This window comes from Homarus americanus, unplaced genomic scaffold (assembly GCF_018991925.1).
Source record: "Homarus americanus isolate GMGI-L3 unplaced genomic scaffold, GMGI_Hamer_2.0 scaffold25013, whole genome shotgun sequence".
NCBI lineage: Eukaryota > Metazoa > Arthropoda > Malacostraca > Decapoda > Nephropidae > Homarus > Homarus americanus.
In genome coordinates, this window is record NW_024722158.1 from 11,168,227 (window position 1) to 11,187,008 (window position 18,782).

Consider the following 18,782-nt stretch of genomic DNA (forward strand, 5'->3'; position numbering starts at 1 on the left):
TCTAGCCCTTCTGTCCACTTATCCACCATCTATTCTAGCCCGTCTGTCCGACCATCTGTTCGTCCGCCAGCTGCTGCCTCTTGCAACTTTCTCCCCCCAAACCAACACATTTTTACCCCACCCTCCCAAGACTTTAACTCAGACTTTCCCTAAATTAGTCGACCCAGGGAATTACTGCAGGGAAATTAAAACAGTGAGGGAGAAAGGGAGGAAAGGAGGGAGGGAGAAGGAGGGAGAGAGGGAGAGAGGGAGCTGTAGGTCATTAACAGCTACACCGAAGACTATGGTTAAGCTGACGTAACAGCTAACTATCTCTTAATAATCTACAGTATATCTCTCTCTCTCTCTCTCTCTCTCTCTCTCTCTCTCTCTCTCTCTCTCTTTGATTGTCTCTCTCTATATCTATCTATATAATTAAGAGATGTATCCGTTAGTGTACCTGTATTAATGCTGAGTGTACAAGTGCTAGTGTACAACGACAAGTAGTATGTCACACCTCCACTCAGGGAATCGAACCCATAACCATTCACTAGCGAGGCGACCGATCTTCCACTGAGCAACATATTAAATTATAGACCAAGAAGAAAAAATTACGAGTTTCCCAGAGATAAATTCCACATCATATCTCACTCAATTTACAATGAAATAAACTGAATTATTCTAGCCTCTACTCTGGTTAAGAGGAAATAAACTCAAAACTTTTTTCCCTCTGTATTTATTAGATTAAGAGGATATAAACCAGGATATTTCCCAGTATATCTTCCCTAACAAGAATCAAATATATTTTCCCGTTAGTTCATGAAGCGGAAGAAATTAAATTACGTCCTTTTATCGAGTTTCTCAAGTTACACAGAATATAGAGTTTATTTTTTCCTGCGTCTCGGGTTAAGGAAGACGCCAACTGCTATATTTCTACTCAGACAAAAATATTGGATTTGGGGGGAGAAAAAAATTACTTGGTTTTAACGGATATTTACTTTGAATGTATTACGTGTGTGTGTGTGTGTGTGTGTGTGTGTGTGTGTGTGTGTTCTTTATCTTGACGTTTTTCGCATCTTTCTCCGTTGTTAATCTTCCTCTTCTCTTTCTTTGACGTTTCCCTGCCTCTTCATTCACTCCACACACACACACACACACACACACACACATGAACTCCCAACAAGACCTTCCTAAACATAATGCTTTCAATTTGTTGGGAAAAAACTAATTAAAATACATCAACGGGGGAAAAAAATCGCAATACGCATCTCCGTCAGGGAAAAATCCCCTACTTTTTCTTTTTAATACTTCCATGTCAAAAACAGTAAATAGTTTTAATATAATACTTTATTTTTTGTGAAGGAAAGTAAAAGCGGATTATTTTTTAGTGCTAGTCAAAAAATATAAAATATGTTTGTTTGGCAGCGAAAATTCTCACAATTTTTTTAATAATAGTTACAAGACAAACAGTATTTTATTTTGAAAGTAACACGGTATATACACCTATTTATGAGAATACTATAATATAACTTTTTCCTTGTAATACGTTTAATATCTCGGTTGCAATATACCAGCTTTGATTAATACTTTCCGAGATAAAAGTTTCTGAGACTACTTTCAAGGTGAGAGGTGCAATACACACTTTTCTCCAAATACTTTCGCGAGAGAGAGAGAGAAACTTTGGCGTCTGTTTCCAAGTGACATTGACTCAAGTGTGTTTATTGGCGGTCGAAAAATTTAAGGAAACGAATCGTGCCTTTTTTTTTTATACTAAAGTTCAGGTTTTTCAATACGAAGATTGTTTGTATGTCTGTCAGTTATCTGTCTGTGTATGTCTGTCAGCTGTCTCTCTCTCTCTCTCTCTGCACGTCAACATTTACAAGCGTGCTAATGACGTCATTCAACCTCTGCCCTAAACACACTAATTTGAATTACGACATTTTCTTCTCTCATCCGTTAATGTAATTTTCATAAATTACATTTTTAGAATTATCGAGACTTCATGTTGCAATACTGCATTTAGGAAAGGCATAATTACCTCATTTACAGGTAGGTAAAGATTACATTAAAACTCTGCATGATTACATTAGAGGTTTGCAATATTACATTAAAGCACATCGAGATTACATTACAGAGTTGCATGGTACAATTACATGTTTATAAGAAGGAAATTACATTTAAAAATATACAAAATTATAATACAATGTTGCAACAATACACGTCAACTATGCAAGATTTTCATACATATTTGCAAGATCACGTTGCAAAGTTGCACACGATTACATTACAGGCTTGCAAGATTACATACCGGTTGGCTCCGTCTCTCAAAGAGGCTTCTGCGTCTGTCGTCTCTCTTACCTGTTGAAGAAAAATAAACACCTCTTATTATTAGAGAAACAGGAGACATGTGTGAGTATATATAATAACCTTTGTCTGTCTTTGTCTGTCTGTCTGTGTTTACCCAGTTCAAGATCACTCTCTTTCCCACGCCGCTTCCCACTCACTCCCCACTCATTCACTTCCCACTCATCCCTCCTACTCTTCCACGCTCCTCTTATTCACCTACCCACGTCCCCCACCACCACCCACTCTCCCGCAACCCCCTCCCACTCACTCTCTAACGCTTCCTCCTACTTATTTCCCCACGCATCCACACTCTCTTACCCCTGACAATCAATCTCCCCACAAACCCCTTCCATCCACTCCCCCCCCCCCCACACGCCCTCCTCCACGCCTCCCGCGCCACCATCCGTCATATTAACTTGGTCAAAACTACCAAATGTAAATTACCTAACTTTAGTTCACCTCACGATAGTTCTAAATTGAAGTTATAAAGCAAATATTTTATCTGTGCTTCCCAGCCTGCCAGTTCCCATCACTCGTGTAGACCTGTTGTCCCCATCACCATGGGTTACTATTGGAGGGAATTCCCATCACTGCGTTCCCATCACTACAAGTTCCCATCACTGTAGAAAGCGACAGGCAATACACAAACACCTCCCACTGGCTCCGTCATGACCCTGGCCACGAATTGTCACCCTAAATAGTACTAAATCACCTGACATAAGAGAGTTAAGAGTCACACTAAGGAATTAAAAGTATGTACAAACCGGTAGTACAGAAGATAAAATTTATGAACATTAAATCACATACAATCAATAGGCAGAGTAAACGCAGTCGAAAACACGATATATCCTCGAACGGTACTATCCACACCTTACTCTTGGGACGGAAGACAAGGTTCGTTATCTCTATTTACTCTTACAGTAGTTCGTGTAATAGACATAGGTAGATAGATAGACTCGTGATTAAACCCGTGAAGGTACAAGTTCAGCAGGACCTTCTACGAACTTGAAACTGGACGAGACGTTTTATTCATCCTTTATAAAGTTCTTTAGACAGTTGGACTAAATCTCGCGTTCCTTACATGGGATAATGTCGGTACAAGAGCGATTTTTTTTTGTGAGTTTAATAAAAAAAATACACCTAAGTACTGAGAAATTTCGAAGTAAAAAACCAATATACATATTTTGTGTTTAGATTAAATTTACCATGTATGTATCTAATCTATATTGGTGTACTTAAAAAAAAGCAATATATATTTTTGTGCTTACTGATAAAAAAAAAAACACCATGAAATATTTAATCTATATTGGTCTTGTAGTAAACACGGACCTGAGTTAATCCAAGAAGCAAGACGATGTATGTTTGTAAAATATAAACACAATGCCTTCAGATATAAACTATTTCACCACGACGGATACACTAAGACACTTGCATGCAATACCAAGCCAGTATGCAATTAAACCACGCTAATACGCCGGTCCAGACATGCTGTACTCGGGTGCTTGATAAATCGTGTCATTACAGCGGCTACTTTTAATTCAATTAAGTTTGTACAAGTCTGTGTCATTAGGTAAAGGGACGAAAGTAAAAAAAAAAAAGTGTTCAGAGTTAATTAAAAAAATTTCAATGATAAATATGAGTTATGGTTTATTATTATTATTTTTATTTTTGTAGCCAAGTCCAGTAAATCCAATGGCAGGATATTTATATATAATGACGTGCTTTAATTATATCCTGCCGCTGCTCCCCGTTGCCGTTCCTGTTACTACTGCCAGGATATTTGTTTATATGAATATGCCATAATAACAGTATAGCCTTTTGCTGACCCCCCCCCCTCCCCCGTTAATACTACCAAGAAAATTATATATAACGACGTGACCAAGATATACACCTGTTGTCGTTCCAATTGCTACAGCCAGGATATTTGCATAGACTAACCCTAGCTATACCCTAACCTAACCCGCTGCCATTTCTGTTGCAACTAACCAAGCTAAGCCACACAGCCTGTTGCGGTCACTTCAGGGAGGCCGGTGGAACAATTAACTTAGTCAGAGAGGGGGAAGAGCATCACAATGGAACAATATTGTACCATCACATAGCACAATAACATCCCCCCCACACACACAATACAGTAGGTTTAACGAGAGAGGTTAATAGAAAGGAAAGGATGGACAGTAAAATAAGATCAAGGTATGAAAACAGAAGAGAGACGTGAAGAGAGAGGAGAGACGTGAAGAGAGAGGAGAGACGTGAAGAGAGAGGAGAGACGTGAAGAGAGAGGAGAGACGTGAAGAGAGAGGAGACAGAGAGACTTCCTAAGAAACCATTAGTGAGTGTAAGAGAGTGAATGAGAGAAAGCACACTCCAAGCCTGACCAGGAGGAGGACACTCACTCACTCACTCACTCAGACACTCATTCACTCATCGGATCAACTAATCACTCAAACAACTCTCTCTCTCTCTCTCTCTCTCTCTCAGGCTCCCTCATTCATATCTCCTTTGGGTCCAAATTTATTCACTCACTCTTTCTTCCTTTCTTCCTCACCGTCCCCCCTTCCCCCTTCTTCCCCTCTCTCCTCCCGCCTACCCCCCTCCCCTACCCTCCCCCCTCCTCCTCCTCCCTCCCTTCTTCACGTCTTCCAGATGGTCCTCAGAAGGTCTTGGTCTTCACGATTCACAATGTATCCAAGATGCATTAATGTAAACAATGGTCACCTCTCACCACCCCTCCTCTTCGTCCTCCCCCTCCTCCTCGTCTTCCTCCTCTCCCTCTTCCCATGAAACTGCAGCCTCCTCTTCCTCTTAAGACTCTTCATCCATCTTCTCCTCCTCTCTTCTCACCTCCTCGTCGTCTTCGTCATCCTCCTCTTCCCAAGATTCTCCACTTGCCCCACTCTTCTTCCTCCTCCACCTCCTATTCCCACGACTTCCCACCCCTCTTTTATCTCTTCTCTTCTTCCCCTTTTCCACGATTCTCTACCCTTTACCCCCCTTACTTCTTCCCTCCTTCCCTCTCTTCCTCACAAGGTTGACAATTTATACATTACCTAAACGTCAGCGAAATTCGACTTGTAACAAAATTCATCAGTTTTTGTTTATTTTTTTATGAAAGGTTTTAAAACATCGTTCAAAAGTCATCCGGCGACAAAAAAGAAAAAAAATCACTATAAAGGTTAAAAAAAATTATCCTGACAGTGTGTAGATAAACAGATAGGGAGAGTTGGTGATAGACAGGTAGACAGGTATGTAGAGGCAGGCAAGTAGACAGACAGTGACAGATAGACAGGAAAAATGGGACATAAGTATACAATGAGAGACAGGAAAACATACAGACAAGTAGACAGGTGCAGTTACAAATAAACAGGCAGATTAAAAGGGTTAGTGAGAGATAGACAGGCAGAAAGGCAGACAGGCATACAGAGAATGACAGGTACAAAACAGATTGACAGATAAACAGATACAGAGAGACCGTAGTAATCGTAGACCAGTTCTAATGACACACACACACACACACACACACACACACACAAAAATCCCAGACCCCCCTGACTCTAATGACCTGTAAGGGAACAATGAACTTATGGTTTCCGAACAGTTTAGTAATAACCAATAGGGGCCATTTAACTCCCAGTTGACAATGGTCATTTACACACGGCCAACTGAACATTAATCCCCCCACTCCCCCCTAACCTAACCCACCCATCTAAAACTCAGGCCATTTAACCTCTGAGCCATTGGTCACCGAACACTTCAAATTGAGTGTGTACAAAAAATGGGGGAGGAGGAGCGTGAGGGGGGGCGTGAGGTGTGAGGAAGGGTTGTACGTTTCTATCAACTTTCAGGTCATTAAAGACATATCTACCGCAAAATTTAACCCCCCCCCCCCCTTTACACACACACAGGCAATTCAATGGTTCATCTGACGAGGTTTAAAACGACCATTCACGTCATCTATACATTGTTAAAAATTCACTTCGTATGTCATTTGTAATCGGACTTGTTTGAGGGGGGAGGAGGGATGGGGGGGGTGGTTCTGCAGTAAGTATGTATGTATGTATGTATGTATGTATGTATGTATGTATGTATGTTTGTTTGTATGTATGTGTGTATGTATGTATGTATATATTTTTTGACAATAAACATTTCCCTTCCATTGACCAGACGACTTTTATCTCATCTATATATACATTTTATCTATAACAATGATCACGAAATTCTATATACTTGTCAACTATATATATTTCATTTAAATTAAACTTTTTTTATGGTATATGATAATAAATTCTTTATCTATATAGTCCCTTTATATATATATATATATTTTTTTTTCCCAACGTTATTTTTCAGGTCATATGTAATGGAGGTTGTGTTATGTTTTTTGGGGGGTTGTAATTTACAGTTATTGCCCATTATATAATATTTTTTCCGAGTCAATGTAATAGCACTTTTCCCTCATGCCTAAAACGGATATGATGTCCCCCCCATCCCTTGCCCATAGCTATTGCCCCATTCTGGTGTGGGTTATTGCCCATTCAAAAGCAGTTACAGTGTATTTCACCAATGGTTATTTTCGCTCAATTAGTACATGAGGATTTCGTTCAATTATTATACATATTGGTTTGACTCTCTACTGCCAGGTGGAGTTGGTGATTCAGGTAACACGCTCTTTAATATATTCATACACACTATTTCCCTCGCTTTTGTAATTGTAGCTTTTAACCAATTACTGTACCAAACCTTATTACTTCAAATATTAGTTATTCCTGTAATACTGTAATAATAAAGGTATTCCTTCAAATATTAGTAATTAATTTAATACTGTTTTTATTTATTATTATTTCTAAATTTCCAAAGTCCATGAAACTCTGTTAATTACCAAATCACTTCACAAGTCATTTATTTCTGTAATAGTCTCATTTAATTAATTACTGGAAGTGTTAGTCCATAACAGTTCTACTAATTACAAAATTACTTGAAATATCCCACTTACAGTAAATCGCATTACGTAATCTGCGTTATCTATAAATTCCTTAAGTCTTTCAAACTCTTATTACTTAAAATATCACTTGACAAGTTACTTAATTCGGGAACTATCGCTTTTAACTACTACGAAACACTTATTACTTAACATTTCTCGAAAGTAATATCTAATTTACGTCTTTCTGTGTATCCCTAATTCTTTAACTGTGTATCAAGTACACCCAGAAACATAACATACACCTCCAGTCACTATACAGGTTTACACTGAGTCATCCTGTATACCTCAACTACACATACACCCACAGCAGCTACACAAGCCCCCTCAATTAGTACAGTATGCAAATCAACAGGTATAAATTACACAAATTCTCAAACATCTTCTACCAATGGAGAGGAGAGAAGAGAAGAGAAGAGAAGAGAAGAGGAAGGAGAATGCCTAGTGAACCATGGCAGAAAACCTCTCCCTTCACCATAATTTCCACACGAGCTCACATGTCAACACACACACACACACGTAAAAGCCTTAAGCTAACACTACCCCTACAAGACATCTCATTTTAAGCTTTCACTTTCCATCCGGCCCTACTACCTGAACCCCTTCCGTCTGCCTACCTATGCCCTCCCATCCGGCCCTCCTACCTGTACAAAACATCTACCTACTTGTATCGTTCTATCCGGCCCAGCTACCAAAACCACCAACACATGTCTTATACACCTGTTTAGTGTTTACCTGTCTTTAATTTCCCGAGGAGTAAAAAAAAATAGCATCTGTCTGCCACACCTGTATAGTATAATTTACCTGTGTTCAATGTACGGAGGTGTATTATTTCAGAAACCTACTCCTGCAAAGAATCTACTTGGGGGTAATATAATAGTACATACAATATAACAATAATAATAAGATACGAATTACAGTTACGTGAGATTAACAAATAAAAAACATCAATAATAACAAACATTACAGTCAAATCAATAACAGGACAAATAATTAAGAAAAAAAGTACAGATATATTGTGTACGTGATGGCTAAACGTACAACAGGTGTTAACAAAACGTAATTGAAGACGCCCGCCACCTGCAAGCACTCCATAGAGTTATTTAATATCATAAAGAAATATTACAACTATGAGTCACTTGGCCACTTTTGTCCTCACAGTCTCTTAAAAAAAAAAATTATCCCCATTGTTATATACACTATTTTTATATTTTTTTATGTAATATAATATAATAAATGTTTCTACACCTAAATTTAAAGTATTAAGTTCTTTTATTCTTGGTATTGTCGTTTTAGGGATTAAGGTGGGCGACATACCAGCGAATCGTCTTTGAAAGTTACTGTAATAGATAGAATTAACTAACCAGCTCCCTTAAGAGCCCAGCCAGACGAGGGTGTTAAAAAAATGAAACACGAGCCAAATGGCCTTATTAGGGTGAGGTCTTTACTAACTCGAATGTATGGAAAAAATGGCTGTAATTCTGGGTGGCTGACATATCCCTACCACAGCTGACAGCTGACACGGAAATTACTTACGTCAGCTACTTAATGTCAGGTTATGTTATTGTTGTGTGTGTGCATAATAATAATAATAATAATAATAATAATAATAATAATAATAATAATAATAATAATAATAATACGAGTAACAACAACAATAATAACAACAAACATTAATATTTAAAGAAGATAAAAATACAAATTATGTATTAAACTTGATAACAAATTCAATGACCAAAAATTATCATTAGTTTACAGTACAAGTGACAGAAAACAGCCACAAATGTCAACAAAGTGAATCAAGACACTCACCACCTGCACACGATTAGCATAAATGGTTTGTGTGAGGAAGAAAGTGCTACAATTGTCAGCATTAGTGTGTCTGTGTGTCTGAGATGCTTGCAATTCCCTGTTCAGATGAGATAGAGAGAGAGAGAGATAGAGAGACAAGCACTGACGTCAGATACTTATTGTCATTTATTGTGCAGCTGCTTGTGTAAAAAATATAAATGAGGAAAAATAATAAAAACTTAAATAACAACAATAATAATAATGAGTAAAAATAATAATAATAATAATAATAAGACAACAACAACAACAACAACATAATAACATCAATCAATAAACGACTTAAAAATAAACAAAACTTATGAGTCACACTAGTTACGTTTTTCAGTTTTTAAAGGAATAATTCCACATGTAATTACCGTAATTATAACAGATAACAACCGTGAGTAATTACACACAAATACAATCAGAAAATTCGAGTCGTATTCCCTAATGGTTCTATAACATGTGATTCATCTACCACCTGACATGACATAATGAGTAATGTGTATAGGTAGGTAAGGTGAGGAAGAGGTGAGAGAGAAGGAAGAAGGGAGACGAAAGGGAGAACAAGGAGAGAGAGAGAGAGATGATGTAAGAAGAGTATTAATATTGTTATTATTTCTCTCTCTCTCTCTCTCTCTCTTACTAACACCCAGAAAAGGTCACTTGAGCCGTTAACATTAAACACAAAGTTTAAAAAAAAAAAAAACTTTACTAGTTAACACCCAAGTTCATCTACATCACCATTACCACAATTGGCCGTCATTACCACAGCGGGGAGCCAACCACAACCTGACAACGCACATTTCTATTTTGGTGTTGACACGCAGCGTTGAGAGAGAGAGCGTTGAGTGGTCATTCTTCCAACACGCCACCACCACACCCTCACCCACACCCTTATCAACTTCACCACACCAACACCACCACACCCTTATCAAGTTCACCACACTCTCACACCATAACTCACACGTCACCATAACCCAACCATCACCAACACCCAAGGCGCCACCCTACCCACCCTCAGCGGCCTTGGGCGTGGGTGGGATGGGCGGGTTGGGCGGGGTAATCGGAGACTCCTGGTGGGGTGGGTCTCGTCTCTTGTGTGTCTCTCCTCCGTCACTACAATCTCTCGCCCTGTCCATAGGAGGAGGAGGAGGAAGAGGAGGAGGAGAAGGAAGATAATATATGGAGAAGGAGGAAGATGAATATAAAAGGAGGAAGAGGAAGATGATAAAGAGGGAGAAGAGGAGGAGGAGGAGGAAGAAACTATCACCATCATCACCTCCAACAGTTAAATCTACCACCATTAGCAACGCCACATCCAACCACCACTATCACCCCCACTACCACTACCACCACTAACGACATTTCCACTACTACCACCACTTCCATCACCACAATCACTAAATCTACCACCACCACCACCATACCAGGGGAATATCCTACCTAGGTGTTTAGAGAATGAATCACTTCCTTAGTTCAGTAATTACGACAGAAAACTTCAGGTAAGCTTTGTGGTGTCAAGCTGTGTCAAATGGTGGCAAGCTGGATCAGGTGGACAAATGGTGTCAAGTAGCATTGAGTAGGTCTTAAGTTTACTTATTGGACATCAATTCGACGACAATCTCACGCAAAAATTCACACGACATCTCCACGACGACATACACGACGACAATACACCGACAAATACACCGACTCTCCGGACAAATACACCGACATCTACGCGACAAATACTCACGACACGACAAATACTCACGACGACAAATACACACGACGACAAATACACACGACGACATACACGACAAAATACACAACACGAAATCCACGACGACAAATACACGACGACAAATACACGACGACAAATACACACACGACACGACAAATACTCACACGACACGACAAGACTGGCCGCCACGTCACTTTTGGACAAGGAGTGAAAGGCGATGCAAGGCCGGCCAGGGAAAGCTGACCCAATGACATTCAATCCCCGCACCACCAACCCCCGCCTCCATGACACCCACCAATGACAATAACGCTCCCTTGACAACCTCGAGATGACAACACCTTTGACAACCACGAGATAATAACAATACCCACATGCCATTCAATCACCCAGCAACCATCAAATGACAACGTTGCCTCATGAGTTCCAACCACCACGCAATCACGAGTCGATAATAACACTTCCCACGATACTCATTACCCACGCCAAAACCACAAGACTACGCCCTAATGATACTCAATAACCGCGAGAGGATGTCAATGATCCATCTGACCTTCAATCACCACATAATAAGAACATGAAAGAGAAACACAAGATAATGTCAATAACGTAACACCATGGTATTCAATCACCAGGCAAAAAATAGATGCAACCACAACAGAGAGAGAGTGTCCAGTTATAACAAACATGAAGAAATAGCTGGTAAAAAACAACAACTGCCGCCATCAATAGCCTTGGGAACAATGAGGAGGAGGAAGACGAGGAATTTGGATGAGGAGGAGGAGGGGGAGGGAGGAGAGGAAGGAGGAGGAAGGAAAGAGTAGGATGTTTCTCCCCTCAATTAAGTCATCGTCCTCGCCATCATCATCATCATCTTAATAATTATCATCATCATCGTCACCAACCACCACCAACGCATTAAGCCATCCACACACACACACACACACACACACACACACACACACACACACACACGTCATCATCGTCGTCATCATCGTCAACCAGCTGCTGTGACGATGACTTACAGCTGCTGAGGAATGTGTCCCTACAGACAGTGAGTAACGTGTGTCATATCCGTTATTGCGTCTGTGTAGAGCAGTCACCCTCCCTGCTCCTGCTGCTGTGTGTCGGGTGTCTCTCTCTCTCTCTCTCTCTCTCATAATGGGTTGAATCAGAAGGTTGAGAAAGGAATTAGTACTTCGAACCTGTCTCCTGTTTAAAATACACGAGAGAGAGAGAGAGAGAGAAATTAAAATGGTTTCATAATGAACACAAACACACCCACACTGAGACACACCCACACTGAGACACAAACACACCCACACTGAGACACAAACACACCCACACTGAGACACAAACACACCCACACTGAGACACAAACACACCCAAGACGTAAACACGACCCCAGCAAGAACGAGGCGACGGTGGCGCGGTGATGGCGACAGCTGCCACAAGGACGAAGGAATGGGAGGAGGGGATTGTCATGGCGTCTTACCCCATCTGTGACTCATTGTCTGTCTGTCTGTCTGTCTGTGTCTGTCTGTCCTGTTTATAATGCACAATAGAGAAAAGTTCATATAAGTTTACTACGTGAAAGACAATACAGCTACACACACACACACACACACAATAGTTCAGATACCAATACCAACACATTTACTATTTATGAATGAACGGAAGTACAACACTAATACTAAAATAGTCCAGGAATAAATAACTATCCCTAATGTATATATTTACTAAGAATGAGTACTGGTACGATAGTAAATAGTACAACAATAATAGTACAATAGTAATACGACAACAACAGCTCAGACATCAAGGAGTGTTTACACCTTTTATTTCTGACAGGTGAACAAAACACCTGAAGGGTCGCTCATTATAACACACACGCTTCACAGACCCTCTAAAGACAATGAATCGAACTTCAAAAAATGAACTTGGGGAAAATGTTCATAAATACATTCTGATAATAATACTTCCCCGGTAAATACATTCACTTTAGCTGTACATATTTCACTATAAAAAATATACAGTATTATAATATTGGATAAGATGGAACGGAGGTGTTTTTTTTTTTCCCTTTTATGGATGGGGTGTTACCAATGGCCGGCACTGCACTCGATCACCTCCACTTCCTCAACTGTCGAGTCAGGTACCCATTCCGTCAGTCAGTTTATCTAGTCTTAAGTTGTCTATCTGTTTATCTATTTATCCATGTACAGATAGACAAATAGCGAGTCATGGAAGCAGGCAAGGGCGTAAATACTCTCTCTCTCTTTTTTTCTCTCTTTCTCTCACACACACACACACACAATAACCCACTCTTTCACTCAAAGAACGTTGAGTCACTTCCTCTTCCATGGCGTGTCTGTATTTAGAGTCAGGAACGATAAACCTGAAACCACAAAAATTGACGGACAACTTGATAGCCCCATTCTTCACTCTCTCTCTCTCTCTCTCTCTCTTTTTTTTTTTTTTTCTTCATCCCTTCCTTTAACCCATCATCCTAACCCATACCTACGTAGCTACACTTATGCTCTTAAAAATACGGAACAGAAAAAGTAGAGAGCAATAGGTAGCTACTTGCTATAATAACCCAGGAACAACAAGAGCTAATAAATACAACACTTCATTACAACACCATCACGTAGCTACTTACTGTAAACCAACAGCAAGAACCCACAGAGTAACCACAAGAGTACCACCCCACGTTACGTTACACCAGTGCTGTAAATAATGTTCCTTAACGACCCGGCGATTTAGAGCTTCCTGTAGTGCTCCCGTCTTACGCTAGATGAACAAGACCCGTGTCCACAGCTTGACCACAATAATGATAAGTTGGTCTACCCCCCACCCACCCCTCCCCTTCCCAGGTAACATGAGCGGTAATGATTATAACACCTGCTCGTATAACAATTTGACTTCTTACATAACAGCTTTAATATGTATTTGTGTGTTATGATATGTGATATAATAGCCTCTGTATCTGTTATATATAACTTGTGTTATGTTATTTAATCATAATATAGTAGTGTTGGTACGAGTAGTCTCCTATGTTATATAATATAGCAAAACCCGGTGACAATAACTCCAAAAGAAAAAATACAGGTATATTCAACCACATTAAATCAACAGGTGTATTAACAGGTGTACTACATTGTGATAATTATTATTCGTATCTTTATATAGAGTCTAGTTACATATTCATTTACGTAATTATTCTCGTATATTTCCTTTCGGTCACCTGAAGAATCTCCACCCCAGCTTATTGCGTTCTCTATCTATACTTATTATGATTTTTGTTATTTCTGTTTACCTGTTTATTTAAGTATTTTATCGTTTCTTTCTGGTTTCTTTATCCGTTTTTTCATTGTTAAAACTTCTCTATCCCTACCAATCTATCCCTCTACTCTATCCTCCATCCCCCAATCTCTACCCTCCATCTCTCTATCCCTAACTAACAACCCCATTCCTATCCCCCGTCCTCCTCCAATATCCTTCCCTTCCCCCTCTATCGAACCCTATCCCATCTCCTTCCTTTAATCCCCAGCTAAGGTGTAACACTATCCCATTACCCTCCCTCTCCATCCATCCCATCATTCTCTCCCCTTTCCATCTTCCTCCTGCACACCCACCCCCCCTCAACCCTTCCCTCCCCTGGCACAAGTGGTTCCCCACACCTGGACACACCTGAGGAGCGCCTGTAAACACTAGACTGTGGGGGGTGAGGGAAAGGAGGGAGGCCCCACGCCTTTGGTCACCCTGACTCACCTGCTGATTGCCCTACACCTGCGTTTCCCTCCCATCCTCTCTCTCTCTCCAAAGCACTTTCCTGTCTTGTCTGTTTTTGTCTGTCTATCAGTCCTTCACACACACACACACACACACACACACACACACACACACACACACACACACACACACACACACAGCCTCCTTATCTACGTGCAATGTGTCTCTCTCTCCTCCCTCCCACACACCATCACCACCACACATCACTCCCCTTCCCCATCACTACCTCTTACCACCATCACCAGTCACCACCAACCATACTCCACACACATCACCACCAAGCACCACTTACTCCTCCAAACCACCACCCCACAACACACCAAACCACCCACAACACACCACTACCCACAAAAACCAGCCGCCCCTACACCACCATGCCACACGAACCTATAAACCCCCACACCACCACTACAACATATCAACCCCCACACCACCACCCCACAACACCACCACCACCTATCACACACTAACCCCCACCCCCTCCCCAGACCACCACCTATCAACACTAACCCCCCACCCCCTCCCAGACCACCACCTATCAATACACTAACCCCCCACCCCCCTCCCCAGACCACCACCTATCAACACATAAACCCCCACCCCCTCCCCAGACCACCACCTATCACACACTAACCCCCACCCCCCCCCTCAGACCACCACCCATCAATACACTAACCCCCACCCCCCTCCCAGACCACCACCTATCAACACACTAACCCCCCACCCCCTCCCCAGACCACCACCTATCAACACACTAACCCCCACCCCCTCCCCAGACCACCACCTATCAACACACTAACCCCCCACCCCCTCCCCAGCCACCACCTATCAACACTCCCCCCCCCCCCCTCCCAGACCACCAACACCTACTTACGTCACAGAAATATTTTTCCAGTGCGAACACCAAAAATTCGTCTCAAAGTAAGAAAAAGGAAAAAAAATGGGCCAAGCGGGACTTACTGCTATTCTTGAGGACAAAAATGAGGTGTGTTGCTCCAGGAAACACGGCGATTGGTTCCGCGTGGTAGAAAATAGGTGCAAAAGAGTCCTCCTCGAGCGATGAACTCCCGAATGAGGTGGCTGTAAAGTGGCTACGACTGGGGGTTGAGAACAGGAGATGAGGTGACTTGAAGTGGGTCTGTTGTATTGTGTGTGTGGGTGGTGTGTGGGTGGTGGTGATTGAGGGTAACTTGATGGTGCTACTTGAAGAAGGTGTGCGTGTGGGTGGTGGAAGAGTAGCTTGGAAGGTACAACTTGAAGGGGGTGTGTTATATGGGATCCTTGGAGGTACAACTTGAAGGGGGTGTGTTATATGGGAGAGCATGAGGGTAACGACTTAAGAGTGTGTTATGTAAACCTGACTGAGTGTGTTATGTGGGACTTAAGGATCGAAAGTAAGATGTTTCATTTAAAGTGTAGCTATGTATGGGGGAAAGTTCAATTATTCATACCTAAAACCCACTTACATCATCTATCCACCTACCTACCCATCCACAACCACACACACAAACCACTCACCCGCAAACTACACGAACTCAAGTCACACAAACAGACCCACATCCACCCCGCCACAAACACACAGAGAGAGAGAGAGAGAGAGAGAGAGAGAGAGAGAGAGAGAGAGCACCTCTATGACCACACCATTACACTGACCCCTACCATTGTAATGGCTCATAAAGTAACATTATAAAGACATGTCCTCCTTTAACTCCTTCTTACCTCCATCCCTCCTCCCCTTCTTCCTTTCAACCCTCCTCCCTCTTTCTTTCTCCTCCCTACAGCCTTCTCCCATCCCTTCACCCCTCCTGCCTTCCTTCCTTCCTTCCTTCAGCACCTGTAAATATCCATATTCACTCTGTCAGGTGACTCCCCAGCACCAGTGACTCCCCAGCACCAATGACTCCCCAGCACCAGTGACTCCCCGGCACCAGTGACTCCCCGGCACCAGTGACTCCCCGGCACCAGTGGCTCCCAGCAGTGACTCCCCAGTACCAGTGACTCCCCGGCACCAGTGACTCCCCAACAGTGACTCCCCGGCACCGGCTCCCCAGCACCAATGACTTCCCCAGCACCAGGCTCCCCGGCACCAGTGACTCCCCGGCACCAGTGACTCCCGGCACCAGTGACTCCCAGCACCAGTGACTCCCCACAGCCAATGACTTCCCCAGCACCAGTGACTCCCCAGGCACCAGTGACTCCCCGGCACCAGTGACTCCCCGGCACCAGTGACTCCCCAGCACCTCCTCCTCGACCATTTAATAAGAGGAGTGGAGATGCCAACACAGAGGCGAGTGAATGTAAATACCCAACGGGAAGATTAGCGTGGGAGACCTGGGTACTGCCCACTCACACTGACTCAACACCATGCTGTGACCTGACGACACAGCACACTGACTTAACACCCATGATAAGACCTGACAACACACTACACTGACTCACTCGTGCTATGACCTGACGATATAGTACCTTCACTCAACGAAGGTACTGAGAGCCTGTGACCTGACGACACAGCACACTGACTCACTCGTGATGTGGCTTAACGACACACCACACTGACTCACTCAACGTGCTGTGACCTAACGACAGAGTCCAGTGTTATGCAACGTGCGTACTAGAGAGTTCCTACGACACGCTGGGTATAATTAAACACCTTTACCTGTGGGTCCCTACGATGTCTTAACTATTAATGAGCTGGTTAATTATCTGGTCACGTAGGTATGTTATTCGCCCAGGGTCGGGTTCATTAAGGCTGTACTCTCATTCTGTCTCCTAACTGGTGCTAAGTGCCCGTATCTAATTAAGATAAAGTCTCAAAAGTAATGTTGTCTCATACCTGTGCTGAGTAAACGCATCTAATTACCATAGAGTCTCAGTGTAATTATGTCCACTAATTAGTGCTAAAAAACCCGAATATTGCTTCAAAAACAAACATTACACATCAACAAAGCTGGGCCATAAATTACGTGATCATTTGGCAACATGAAACCACACTTAACATCCCTCACATTGTAAAAAGGCATCCATCAGTCGTCAGAAAAAGGCACCAGCTAGGACGACTAAATGTTACCCCATATAAGTCTCTATTATTTTTTTTTATTTAATGGACGTTACACGGTCGCAGCCTCAGTCCTCACCGTAACTAATGTCACCGTCAGATTCATTGCCTCTTTCATCCCCTCGACTCCCAAATTTCTTGTCACTGTGACCATAGGAAACAGGTTTACCAATAGCGGCGTCGAGGGGTGAGGGGGTGGAGAGGGAGGATGGGAAGGGTTGGAGAGGGAGAAGGGGTGGAGAGGGGTGGATGGGGTTTAGGAGGAGGAGGGACGGAGAAGAGGAGGAGGGTGAAGAGGGTGGGGCTGGAGGATATGAAGAGAGAGGGGTGGAGGGTATGAAAGAGAGGGGGTGGAGGGGTATGAGAGGAGAGGGGTGGAGGGGTATGAGAGGAGAGGGTGGAGGGTATGAGAGGAGAGGGGGTGGAGGGTACCATGACTGAGGCGCCCCATGCTCAAGTAGTCTTCAACATGGCTACCAGATGAGAAGTGTTATAACTATCCTACATCATTCCCTCCACCCCTTCCCTCTTTGCTCTCCTCCTCCACCTCTCCTCCCCTCCACACACCCCCAACATAATTATATTCCCCACCAAATTACCGTAAATTATGTAGAAAAAAATACACCCACATATATTGTAAGCCAAAAACATATTATTTAACGCGAATATATAAATAAAAATATATACAAATAAGTAATACGAGTTAAAATACATATACAAATAAACAAACACACAAATTAAGAGTTGCATCCTGGTATTTGACTCAACACCGATAGAAAAACTGTGTTGGGTGTCGAGTAAAATCAGACCATATAGTTTCAAGAGTGAGTGACTGGGAGGGAGAGAAGGAGGGGTGGGTTACTAGTGTTGGCCTCAGGCATTTCCGTGGATAGGGTGAGATGATGTGGATAGGGTGGGATGGTGGGGATAGGGTGGGATGGTGGGAATAGGGTGAGGAACGACACACACACACGACCCAGATATAGGAGAGCGCAGGAAAGTTTGACCAGTTAGGTAAACACATCAAGAACTGGTGGAGTGGAGGAGCTACCTTGACCAGCGAAGCACGTCCATCACCT

General features: G+C 42.3%; 1 long non-coding RNA gene across 1 annotated transcript in view; it reads right to left on the minus strand.

The window, feature by feature from the left end:
• Window positions 1–2,281: 2,281 nt before the first annotated feature.
• The window catches only part of LOC121862216, a 40,325-nt gene continuing 23,824 nt past the window's right edge, over window positions 2,282–18,782 (minus strand). The window contains exon 3 of the long non-coding RNA XR_006088197.1: window positions 2,282–2,337. This is a non-coding gene — a long non-coding RNA (uncharacterized LOC121862216). The remainder of the gene's footprint in view (window positions 2,338–18,782) is intronic.